Raw genomic sequence first — 14,193 nt, 5'->3', positions numbered from 1 at the left:
CACTTTACATTAGTTTTGGATGATACCACAAATTTGGGTATCAATCCGATACGAAGTCGTTACAGGATCATACATTGGTCATATTCAAAGTACTCGGGTGTCCAGGGACATATTTCCTGAGTTTATAAACATAATATACATTTAAAAAAAACAAAAGATGTTGTGATGCCAAAAAATATTGACATAATCATAGTAGTATCGACTAGATACGGTACAGTACTTGGTATCATTACAATGGATGTTAGGTGTGGATCCACCAATGGTGTTTGTTTACATTGTGACGCCGGTGAGCTATGGTGTGTAGTGAAGCATGTTTAGCTATTGTTTACCCCTGCTCCTTTCTCTCCTCTCGTCAGCTGCTCATTTGCCGCTCATGCTGCTAATGTAAAGTGTATTTTACTCTTCAAAATGTTTATTAATATACCAATATGGTTGTTAGAGTTAAGAATTTTTGTGATTTCTGATCATTTGTGAGGGCACCAAAGGGACTTCTCTGTAGTTAAGCTTGTTGTTGTTGTTGTTGTTGTTTTGGCTTGTTAACAAAGATAAAGTTGATCCATCACCCTCTTGTTATGCATGTTTGATATACAGTGCAGTATATCACTTTATAATGTGTTCAAAGTTTACGAACCTTAACTAAAATGTACACAATTGTTGAGGCGGGAACTCATTATTCATATCTACATTGTCTATTATGGGGACATTTTCTTCACGATACAAAGCGTTTGATTTACGAACCCAGTTCAATAAATAATTAGGTAAGTAAATCAAGGTTTCACTGAGTGTATATTATAAAACAGTGTTTTTCAACCTTTTCTGATCCAAGGCACATTTTTTTCATTGAACAAATCTCGAGGCACACCACAAGCAGAAAACACAAAATAATTAAACTCAGCAGCCGATATTGACAATAAGAAGTTCTCACAATTGTTGGATATGAATTTAAACCTTAACCAACCATGCATCACTATAGCTCTTGTCTCAAAGTAAGTGTACTGTCATGACCTGTCACATCACGCTATGACTTTTTTGAAGTTTTTTAGTGTTTTAGTTTGTGTCTTGTGCTCCTATTTTGTTGTTGATTGTCATGTCATGTATGGATGTACTTTGTGGACGCCGTCTGCTGCTCCACACACTGTAAGTCTTTGCTGTCGTCCAGCATTCTGTATTTGTTTACTTTGCAGCCAGTTCAGTTTTAGCTTGGTTTTGTATAGCCATCTCTAAGCTACAGTGCCTTTTCTTAGCGGCACTTGCACTTGAAAAACACTGGTATATAAGACACATCTTAATGTTATTGTTATCAGTGTCAACATTTCATTTCACATTTGCTTATCTGCTTTATTTTGCAGTTTTATTTTTTTGTTTTCACACAAATCAGACAATCCTATTATCCTAAACTATTACTTGATCCTACATTTTACCTTTTGGGTTCAAGGGATATTTTCCTCCAGAAAATTATTTCCAGCACTGTGTTGACCAAGTTTCTGGTTGAGGAACTTTGTATATTTATAGTGAATACATGAATAATCCGCTTGATAATGAAACCTCTATCTGTCCTCTACCGCCGACATCAGCCCAAACTTTTGAATTAGATTAAGTTTATCTTGAATGTTTTCATCTAAATCTTCTCAAATTGACTGACAACGTTAAAGTTTTAAGGCACTTTGTAGGTCAGTTAAGTGTCTCAGGCTTTGCAAATGATGTGGTGCACTTCAGATGATGGCATGAGACCAGTTAAACAAATTATTTTAGCTTTTTTCTCCGCATAAAAGAACCCATTAGCTGAATTTTTCCTCACCTGTGTCCCCTTTTAATAGTTCAACAAAGTCGGCTACATTAGTGCATTACAGCCCCATGAGCATATATCAGAGCCTATAATCATAATTAGCAGATTAAGTAATTTTTATTTTATAATCCAGGCTGGTTTTAAATACGATCATTTAAAATAATAAGCATGTTCAATCACCACCATGGGCCACAAAAGCGAACCCTGGATGGAATAAATAATTAATTTAGCATAATACAATGGCATTCAGTTTGTGATGGCTTGAAATTATCACCCACCGGCTGTGGTGTCGGGTGTTACTCCAAGGAACATGTGTGATTATTTCATACCCTCTTGTCCATGCGTGAAGTTTTCCAGCGCCATTAGTCACTTGTAGAGTCCAAAATTCCCTCAGAGGGATCTGGCAGGGCCCCAAATGGACGCAAAGGGTTGCGTTTAATTTATTAGCCCCATTAGCTGCAGCAGGCTTTCAAAACACAACCTGTTTGACCTTTTTAAGCATCATATAATTTCAGTATACAATGTAGTATGTCTCATTTGCGTATACATACATACATACATACATACATACATACATACATACAATTACTGTAGATACACATTCTATATTTAACATCTTATATCAGGGGTGCCCAAAGCGGGGACCGTGGGCCAAGTTTGGTGACCACAGATGATGCGCTAGCTGTCCAAAGTCGGGACCCAGGGTGGACCACTCATCTGTGCATCAGTTGGTGACGTCTCTGCGCTGCTGACCTGTCTCCGCTCAAGATGATCTCCTGCTGGCCCCACTATGGACTGGACTCTCACAATATTATGCTAGATCCACTTGACATCCATTGCACCGGTCACCTGGGGGGGTCCCCACATCTGTGGTCCCCTCCAAAGTTTCTCATTGTATCCCATTGGGTTGAGTTTTTTTTTGCTGTGGGATCTGAGCCGAGTATGTCGTTGTGGCTTGTGCAGCCCTTTGAGACACTCGTGATTTAGGGCTATATAAGTAAACAATTGATTGATTGAGATATCTATATATATATATATATCTATATATATATATATATATATATATATATATATATAGATATATATATATATCTACACTACCGTTCAAAAGTTTGGGGTCACCCAAACAATTTTGTGGAATAGCCTTCATTTCTAAGAACAAGAATAGACTGTCGAGCTTCAGATGAAAGTTCTCTTTTTCTGGCCATTTTGAGCGTTTAATTGACCCCACAAATGTGATGCTCCAGAAACTCAATCTGCTCAAAGGAAGGTCAGTTTTGTAGCTTCTGTAACGAGCTAAACTGTTTTCAGATGTGTGAACATGATTGCACAAGGGTTTTCTAATCATCAATTAGCCTTCTGAGCCAATGAGCAAACACATTGTACCATTAGAACACTGGAGTGATAGTTGCTGGAAATGGGCCTATATACACCTATGTGGATATTGCACCAAAAACCAGACATTTGCAGCTAGAATAGTCATTTACCACATTAGCAATGTATAGAGTGTATTTCTTTAAAGTTAAGACTAGTTTAAAGTTATCTTCATTGAAAAGTACACTGCTTTTCCTTCAAAAATAAGGACATTTCAATGTGACCCCAAACTTTTGAACGGTAGTGTATATCAGTGACGTGCAGTCACTAGAGGCAGTTGAGGCCCCGCCTCACCTGCCATCATGGAAAGAAAAAAAATGTAAAAAGAAAAAAAAATAATTAAATTGTTATATGTATCCAGTGATTATACTATAAAGTTATATTCCATTTAACTTCACCAGTTTTAGATTATTTTTATTCAAAATCGCTGAATTTTCACATTTGCCGTTCAAATACTAAGAAGAGACTTGCTGTGATCAGCAGCCAGTTGAGACACGTCACTCAGTTGAGCCTCACCATGGATTGCGGACTCTGCTAACTGCTGGCCTGCTGTGCAGTGAGACCATATTGCTATATGAATTGTATTGTACATTTCCATAGTTTAGTTAGCTAAGGTATATAATGTACAGTGTATTTTGTCAACAACTGAATGTGTGTAAAGTATTTCTTGTCCTGAGCAATCATAAAACTGCTGCGAAGACGCACTGGCTGAGGCTCGCAGTAATCCCGCCTCCTGGTGGATAATGCACTCCTGACGTAAAATACACCCTCTGACGGGAGTGTTATATCAACTGAAGCCCACACTTAAACTTTCCACGTGCAAGATTGAATCTATTTAAAAAAGTTATTTAATAAGACGCCAAAAAGTGCAAAAACAATAATGTTCGTGTTGGAGGAGTGGTGAATGACAGGGCCACAACATTAGGTACACTTGCAGACTGCAGCACGGATTTCATATTTCATTCATTCACAACTCCAACACGAACATTATTGTTTATGAACTCTTTAGGGTTCATATGTTTGTAAATCTGACTGTGATGAAGTCAGTGCCTCACCTGCCATGAACCTCACCGCACGTCACTGATATATATATATATATATATATATATATATATATATATATATATATATATATGTATATATATATATATATATATATATATATATATATATATATATATATATATATTTTTTTTTTTTTTTTAATGTTAATGGTGAGTTTGATATATAATATAATTAACATTGTGTTTGATGTTGTTTGTTCTTGCTTTAGGCATTGTAAAGTTTCCCTCCGCTGCATGTCTGATAATGTATTTAAAGATATTCTGGCAATTTTGAGAAATACATGTGTGTAGTGACACTGATCAGTGGCTATGATAGTCTTTCTTTGACCAATAACCACTTCAGATATTTATGCATTGAAATGATATTTGTCCTACAGTTGCACTTGAGTGCGATACAAGCAGCCCCGTTTTGCATAAGTTGTGTTTTGTTCAGCATCTCTGCAGTCACAGTCGACCAAACTGCTGGGCAAAAGTCAAGATATGTTAATACCAGTGCTTAAATTGCATCGTTCGTAATACTTGGATGCAGAACGGGAGCGTGTCTTCTTATAATAGATGTGCTTTTACCCATTTTTTCATGTTGTTTTGCAAGTTAATATATTCAGCACAGGTGCTGAACATATTTCTATATAGTTGAATCATCAGCGTACATTACGACAGTAAGTCTTTTTGCGTCATTCCTGAGAGAATCCTGCGTGCGACTGAAACATTAAGGAGCGGGACTCTCCAGGTCTAGCTGCAGTGTGATCAAACAACCACCAGGTAGCATCCGTGAGCAGATAATACTGTATCATCTCTTTCTCTTTCGGACTCATCAGGCCGGTAGTGTATTCTTTGCGCATTGTTCATGGTATGAGGCAAAAAATAACTCAGGCCGCATTGAGAGGAAAAGATGTGTCCGGGGGGGCCAAGGTGTATTTGTGTATAAATTATATGTACACATTTAGCTGTAAAAATCTGCTGTACAGTATGTGTGTTTGGGTCCCTTTTTTCCAGGAACACTAATAGCAAAAGCCACAATGTTCGATAGAGTTCCAAAAAAATGTTATGACAGATCACCTCAAAAAAACGGAATGGAATTTTACTTTTTTTTTTTATTGAATGGGACACCCAAAAAGTACATTACAATAAAGAAAGTGGGATTTACAATATTAACTATTAACAATGAAACACTGAATATTAACAACATATAAACGTCGCTCCTCTTTTACTTCTCAGGCCACCTCCTCGATCAAGCAAAACACAACAAATGTAAAAAACAGCAAAATATGAATGCAAAGGGTAAACACCTACAATATGATATAGTATCACTTTTATGCAGACATTTGTTGTAAAAATCTGCTTCCGCATCTGTCGCTGACACATGCGTTTCGGGCTGGCTGCTCTGAAAACCAACCCCGCCCACTCTGGTTTGTTCGTGGTCTGAGCTGCTGTGACATAGATTACCGTAATAACTCGTATATCACCCAAAAGCGCAGATTTCACCCATTGAAATACTTTCTATAGTTCAAGACTTACGGTCATTTAAAGGCCTACTGAAATGAATTTTTTTTATTTAAACGGGGATAGCAGATCCATTCTATGTGTCATACTTGATCATTTCGCGATATTGCCATATTTTTGCTGAAAGGATTTAGTAGAGAACAATGACGATAAAGTTCGCAACTTTTGGTCGCTGATAAAAAAAAGCCTTGCCTATACCGGAAGTAGCGTGACGTCACAGGAGTAAGGGCTGCTCACATTTTCCCATTGTTTACAATGCAGCGAGAGAGATTCGGACCGAGAAAGCGACGATTACCCCATTAATTTAAGCGAGGATGAAAGATTCGTGGATGAGGAACGTGAGAGTGAAGGACTAGAGTGCAGTGCAGGACGTATCTTTTTTCGCTCTGACCGTAACTTAGGTACAAGGGCTCATTGGATTCCACACTTTCTCGTTTTTCTATTGTGGATCACGGATTTGTATTTTAAACCACCTCGGATACTATATCCTCTTGAAAATGAGAGTCGAGAACGCGAAATGGACATTCACAGTGACGTTTATCTCCACAACAATACATCGGCGAAATCGTTTAGCTACGGAGCTAACGTGATAGCATCGGGCTCAAATGCAGATAGAAACAAAATAAATAAACCCCTGACTGGAAGGATAGACAGAAGATCAACAATACTATTAAACCATGGACCTGTAAATACACGGTTAATGCTTTCCAGCCTGTCGAAGCTTAACAATGCTGTTGCTAACGACGCCATTGAAGCTAACTTAGCAACGGGAACTCACAGAGCTATGCTAAAAACATTAGCTCTCCACCTACGCCAGCCAGCCCTCATCTGCTCATCAACACCCGTGCTCACCTGCGTTCCAGCGATCGACGGAGCGATAAAGGACTTCACCCGATCACCGATGGGGTCGGCGGCCCGGAGACTGAGGAAGTCAAGGTGAGGTCGCCGGCTAGCGCGTCTGCTATCCATCTCAAAGTCCTCCTGGTTGTGTTGCTGTAGTCCGCCACTAATACACCGATCACACCTACAGCTTTCTTCTTTGCAGTATCCATTGTTCATTAAACAAATTACAAAAGATTCACCAACACAGATGTCCAGAATACTGTGGAATTTTGGGATAAAAACAGAGCTTTTTTGTATTGGATCCAATGGGGTCCGAATACTTCCGTTCTCTCCGTGACGTCACGCGTATATGTCATCATATCTAGACATTTTCAACCGGAAGTGTCGCGGGAAATTTAAAATTGCACTTCATAAGTTAACCCGGCCGTATTGGCATGTGTTGCAATGTTAAGATTTCATCATTGATATATAAACTATCAGACTGCGTGGTCTGTAGTAGTGGGTTTCAGTAGGCCTTTAAAAACAGCACTGCACATCATAATGGCGGCTACAGTTTTGATGTTAAAGGTCTAAAAAAATTATGTAGAACGTCCGGCGGGCCGGATTGAAAATCTTAATGGGCCACATTTTGCCCAGGTCTGGTGTAAATAGTAGTGGACCAAGACAACCTCCTTGGGGTACTCCACTTGTTATAGCCCTGAATTCAGAAAAGTGGCCATTAAAAAGCATTGTGTTCTGTTCGATACATAACTATAAAACCAAGTGATTGCTGATTGGTGTAAGTTGTAACAATCTTTTTAGTAATCGATCAAAAACATCAAAATCATTAGAAAAATCGAAAAATACAGGTCTTCGACCTGTTGGGGCAACCGTACTATTTGGATACTTCAAACTGTTCGGGGCTACCGGGACCTTGAGGGATAAATCCCTTTTGGGGAAACCTTGGACCTATAGAGGGGAAAGCCTTTTTAATCCTCTTTGGGGGAGGGATGGACATTTAGGGATAAGTCCTTTTAGGGGAAGCCCTGAGAGTCTACTTTCCCCGGATTATATCAGTAACATGTAGACGGGCCCCAATCCGTTTGGGGTACAACAACAGTTGGCCCACTAAGCCCGTTCGAAAAAGCGCCCCAGATAAACCGAGAAAGCCACTTCCTCCCGGGATCCCCAATATCCTCCTTCATTATGTCATCCTTTGCATCGCCCCTTCTGTATATCCACACCCGTGTCCGTGAGAAGGACACAGGAGTCAGCGGACAAGGCCACAACCGCGGCGTTATCAATACATCTTGCTCGCTTTCTATTGTGGCGCTGGCAAGCAAACAGATCTCCCAGGGGCGGCTTTATCTGGGCTTGAACGAGTGCAGGCTTTATTGCCGGCGGCAATGCTGACACAACACGCATGGAGGCTTGACACAAAATGGCAGGAGGGTCATCACAGAACACTGACCAATGTCGCGGTGCAACACAATTAATTGCCGTGACTTGGAGGCCGTTCCCCGTGCTCCACGCACGCCAAACACCCGTAATAAAGCTATTTAACTCAGATGTGAGTTAAATAGTGTTTATTTTACCCATTATCCTTATGTGATACAAGAAAACACTACGTTTCCCTTTTCTGTGTGTTCTAAATAGTAAAACAAAACTGCAGGTAATTGAGAGTAATCTATTCCACCTTAAAACCCTCCAACAACACCACATTTACACCATTTTTTTCCAAGATGGGGCCGCTGTAGTGGCTGCTGGTGGCAGGAGCTCTGTGCTATTGTATCATTGTGGTGGGGGCGTGTGATCAGCGCTGCTTGCAGGAGGAAAAGTCACCGCCGCTGTCCATGGATACTGAAGACGAGCACCATCGGGGAGGGTTGGGGCATGTGCTGACGGCAAGACACAGTTGGCAGGTGATTAGATTTCACAAGTGGTACGTGTTAATCTAATCATCTGTTGTCTTTAACAGTAAGCGGCCGGTAGAAGAGGAGGAAGGAGGATACGGACATGACTGAAAAGTCCATAGCTCCAGCCTATCTCGCCGATTGTATTGTACCATATGTCCCGACAAGAAATCTGCGTTCAAAGAACTCCGGCTTATTAGTGATTCCCAGAGCCAAAAAAAAGTCTGCGGGCTATAGAGCGTTTTCTATTCGGGCTCCAGTACTCTGGAATGCCCTCCCGGTAACAGTTAGAGATGCTACCTCAGTAGAAGCATTTAAGTCCCATCTTAAAACTCATTTGTATAATCTAGCCTTTAAATAGACCCCCCCTTTTTTAGACCAGTTGATCTGCCGTTTCTTTTCTTCTCTCCTCTTCTCCCCTGTCCCTTGCGAGGGGGAGTTGCATAGGTCCGGTGGCCATGGATGAAGTGCTGGCTGTCCAGAGCCGGGACCCCGGGTGGACCACTAGCCTGTGCATCGGTTGGGGACATCTCTGCGCTGCTGACCCGTCTCCGCTCGGGATGGTTTCCTGTTGGCCCCGCTGTGGACTGGACTCCCGCTGATGTGTTGGATCCACTGTGGACTGGACTTTCACAATGTTATGTCAGACCCACTCGACATCCGTTGCTTTCGGTCTCCCCTAGAGGGGGGGGGTTACCCACATATGCGGTCCTCTCCAAGGTTTCTCATAGTCATTCACCGACGTCCCACTGGGGTGAGTTTTTCCTTGCCCGTATGTGGGCTCTGTACCGAGGATGTCGTTGTGGCTTGTACAGCCCTTTGAGACACTTGTGATTTAGGGCTTTATAAATAAACATTGATTGATTGATTGATTGATGTTCAGGGAGAGAAACCGATTACTGAAAAATATTATCATTAAAAAACTTTTTAAACCTGCACGCTGGACTCTTGTGCCGTGTCTTCAGTGGAACTGCTAAGAAGCAACTTCCACAGTCATCCTTTTGTGTTCCTGATGTTTCCCTCTTGTTTTCATGTTGGTTTTTTTGCCTTTTGGTTCGGACCCTTTTGGGACTGTGTGACAAGGGGTGGCACTTTCGTGACTTCAGCGGTGCTTTTTTGTGAACTTCTGGATCTGCCTCCCGGGAGCCTTTTGGCCATGGAGACCAGCTGCTGGGTCTCTGCCACACCAGAGTCCGTTTGGAGAGACTGGAGGAGATGCGGATGAAGAAACAGGGCTGCGGAGCTGGGGTGTCTTGGCTGAATGAGCAGATATCGGACACCTCGGTCTCCTTGGACGCATCCTCGCTCATCCATGCGGACTGGACACTGGCCGAGAGTTAGTGGGCGGCCGATGGCGGAATCGGCTCTCTTGGTTGCTTTGTTGGGTCTGCTCCTGTCTCTGGCCATGCTCCCCCCACCCCAGCAGACGATGGCGTGCAACACCGCAGAGGCCACCACAGTGTATATGTTTTGTATTTTTTTTGGTGGCACAGGGGTTTGTGCATGTGCCTCACAATACGAAGGTCCTGAGCAGTCCTGGGTTCAATCCCGGGCTCGGGATATTTCTGTGTGGAGTTTGCATGTTCTCCCCGTGACTGCGTGGGTTCTCTCCAGGTACTCCGGCTTCCTCCCACCGCCAAAAACATGCACCTGGGGATAGGTTGATTGGCAACACTAAATTGGCCCTAGTGTGTGAATGTGAGTGTGAATGTTGTCTGTCTATCTGTGTTGGCCCTGCGATGAGGTGGCGACTTGTCCAGGGTGTACCCCGCCTTCCGCCCGAATGCAGCTGAGATAGGCTCCAGCACCCCCCGCGACCCCAAAAAGGGACAAGTGGTAGAAAATGGATGGATGGATTTTACTTTTGTAGCTGTATGTAGAAATGGCTGGTTGCATCAGCTCTGCTCTTTCAATGTCTTTACTGTCCTTTGTGTTATTCGATGTTTGACATTTCCCTCTTACACACGTTTATGTGGGCTATGACTATGAGTTTTTTTTCCCCTCTGCCTCAGTCTGCACCCCCTCTCCAGGGGCCCATGTTTAGACTGTTTTCCCCTTGAATGGGATTGTGCTGAACATCTTAATTTCCCCTCGGGGATTAATAAAGGATTTCTGATTCTGATTTTGATTCTGATTTACATGCCGTGATCTGCATATCGTTCAAGATAAAGCGACCTTGTTATTGCAAGAGGAACTACATTGCTGCTGTCGTGACACGTGGCGCGCTACGTCATTTCAAGAGCAGCCTTTGTAACCTGTTTTGAAAAGATTTTAGCATTTTTATACCAAGTAATACAGGTGAAACTCAAAAAAGCCAATTCATTTCAGCAATTCAACTTCAAATATGAAACGGCTATGCAGTGATGGGCAGTAACAAGCTACATTTAGCTACTCGTTAAAAAAAAGTAGCTAAGCTACTGGAAAATGTAGTCAAGCTACATAGCTTAGCTACTTTTTTTAACGAGTAGCTTTTCCTGTAGCATAGCTACTTTTTGATCCATGTAGCTAGGTCACTTACATCAAAGCTACAAAGACAGAAAATGGACTCGGGAATCCAGGCCAAAAAAAATTGAGAAAATACAATGACCTGGATGAATGAGAAAATCCATGATGATCGGTTGGCGTTCATATGATGAGTCACAATTGGCTAAGATTGGGGCGAAACATTACGGACTGGCCAATCAGAGGCAAGATAACGCGGGTCATTGAAATTAGTGAGCAAAATTGTAACACACTCATGTCACATGACGACGAGGGAGTCGGAGACAGAGGGACGCTTCAAGGTGACGACTCGGAAAATAAATAAAAAAGCATACTTGAAAAAGACAGAGGAATTCTCTCCCGTAGATTATATGTTTCCTTTAGTGATGAAAATGACGTGCAGGAAACCCACAATAATGCGAGTCCTTGGCGATATTAAGACAAATATATGCCTTTAGAGCAGGCCTGGGCAATTATTTTGACTAGGGGGCCAAATTTAGAGAAAAAAATGTGTCTGGGGGCCGGTATATCTGATTTTTAGGAACACTAATACAAAACCTCACAATAATGTCTGAATGCTAAAAAAGTTATGACAGACCGCCTTGAAAAGCGGAATGGAAATTTAAATTTTTTTACTGTGAGACACCCAGAATGTACATGAAAATAAATAATGTGGGATTTACAATATTAACTATGAACGATAAAACACTGAATATTGACAACATATGAACGTCACACCCCCTCTCCATCAACATATTTTACAATGAAGCGAAACCCAAAAAAATGCAACAAACAGCGAAATATGAATGCGAAGGGTAAAAAAAAACACCACACCAATCTGACGTATCTGATATTTCGCTAAGCTTTAGAACTTTGTTGTAAAAATCTCCTTCCGCATTTCAGGCTGGCCGCTCTTGAAAAACTATGTGGAAACGCTTCCCACCCACCCTGCTTGGTGCCTCGTCTGAGCTGCTGTGATTTAGATTACCATAGTAACTAATTAGATTACCATAGTAACTAATTAGATAACCATAGTAACTAGTATATCATGCAAAAGCTCAGATTCCAACCATTGAAATACTTTGTATAGTTCAAGACTTACGGTAATTAGAAAACAACACTGCACATCATAATGGCAGCTACAGTTTCCATCTTGAAAAAATTATTTGGGAATGTCCGGCGGGCCGGATTGAAAAACTTAACGGGCCGCATGTGGCCCCCGGGGCCTTAATTTGCCCAGGTCTGCTTTAGAGAAAGCAATGCCCAAAATCTTATTTTTTAGTTTTACTGCACATAAACATTAACAACTGTTGCCAAACAACACACGAGTCTTTGTTTTTTGTGAACGGGCCGCATGTGGCCCCGGGGCCTTAATTTGCCCAGGTCTGCCAGAGACACAGTTACCAATTCCTGTGTGATCGAGATAGGACTTGAACCAGATATCCCCACCCAGCTTTCTAATCTCTGTAATAAAATAGTATGGTCATGCTTTGCATAGAGGTCCTTGCCTTGTGTTTTTTTTATCCCCCTGCTGTGACCATGCTGGTGCGACTTTTTTTTAAAGGACCTTCCTGTCTACCAATTGTCTCTGCATGTTGGGGTCACGCCAACAGCCAACATGCACGACAACGTGACAGCACTACTGTTAAGCCTAATGAAGGTGGCATGATCAAACCGACGTGGGGAGGTGGTAACAAAGCAACTCAGCGCATCAAACACAATGAAAAAGACGTAAGCGCTAACATGTCAGCTGCCTAATTACTATGCACGGTGATTCATGACCGGAATGCGGAAGTATGCCACACAGCACCGCTGCAATATGTGACTTGTAACGACCAGGGTTTGCTACAGCCAGTATTAAACAGGTTAAATAACGCTTACTTTTCTGACGGTTCATAAACCTGACAGACTTCCACATCTCCACAATTTGGGCCAGACAGAACATGCTTATTACTGTTGAGTCTTTTTAGAGCAGGGAGTTTTTTAATGCGACTCTACCGGGAACAGGATGTTTCAGTCCCTCATTTTATTGAAAGATCTTCGTCCCCTTGATGCTTTGACACCTACATATTATTTTGTGGAAATGACTCAGTGGTACAAAGTTTGTATTTCTACTTCTGTGCTGGGCTTGTATTGAAAAACAAGAGATTGCTTCTGCTGTTTAGTTTGGGCATGGGGTGTCTAAATTGTAGCTGGCGGGCCATTTTTGGCCCACAGCTCAGGTTTTGTAGGCCCATAGCATATTGTGGAACTCGAATCAAAGCAAAAAATAGTCAAAATGTAAGAAAAAAAGAGCAAAAAGATGAAAAGTAATGAGAAACAACTGAAATACTATTGATGCTGATACTACTTTGTAACCGACAACACAAACCTGACACAATGTTTTCTATTTTAGTGTACATAATGTTTGTTTTCAGTATTTTTCTACAAAACCCAAAACCAGTGAAGTTGGCACGTTGTGTAATTCGTAAATAAAAACAGAATACAATGACTTGCAAATCCTTTTCAATTTATATTCAGTTGAATTGACTGCAAAGACAAGATATTTAATGTTCGAACTGAGAAACTTATTTTGTTTTTGAAAATAGTCATTAACTTAGAATTTAATGGCAGCAACACATTGCAAAAAAAGTTGGCACACGGGTGTTTTTACCACTGTGTTTTATGGCTTTTCCTTTTAACAACACTCAGTAAACGTTTGGGAACTGAGGAGACCAATTTTTGAAGCTTTTCAGGTGGAATTATTTCCCATTCTTGCTTGATGTACAGCTTAAGTTGTTCAACAATCTGTGGTCTCCATTGTGGTATTTTAGGCTTCATATTGCGCTACACATTTTATAGGGGGGGCAGGTCTGGACTACAGGCAGGCCAGTCTAGTACCCGCACTCTTTTACTACGAAGTCACACTGTTGTAACACATGGCTTGGCATTGTCTTGCTGAAATAAGCAGGGGTGTTCATGATAACGTTGCTCCAAAACCTGTATGTACCTTTCAGCATTAATGGTGCCTTCACAGATATGTAAGTTACCCATGCCTTGGGCACTAATACACTCCCAGACCATGACAGATGCTGGCTTTTGAACTTTGCAACAATAACAATCCCAATGGTTCTTTTCCTCTTGTTCCGGAGGACACGACGTCCACAGTTTCCAAAAACAATTTGAAATGTGGACTTGTCAGACCAAAGAACACTTTTCCACTTTGCATCAGTCCATCTTAGATGAGCTCGGGCCCAGTGAAGCCGGCCGC

This window comes from Entelurus aequoreus, linkage group LG01 (genome assembly GCF_033978785.1).
Source record: "Entelurus aequoreus isolate RoL-2023_Sb linkage group LG01, RoL_Eaeq_v1.1, whole genome shotgun sequence".
In the NCBI taxonomy this organism is placed as follows: domain Eukaryota; kingdom Metazoa; phylum Chordata; class Actinopteri; order Syngnathiformes; family Syngnathidae; genus Entelurus; species Entelurus aequoreus.
This window is presented reverse-complemented; position numbering follows the sequence as displayed.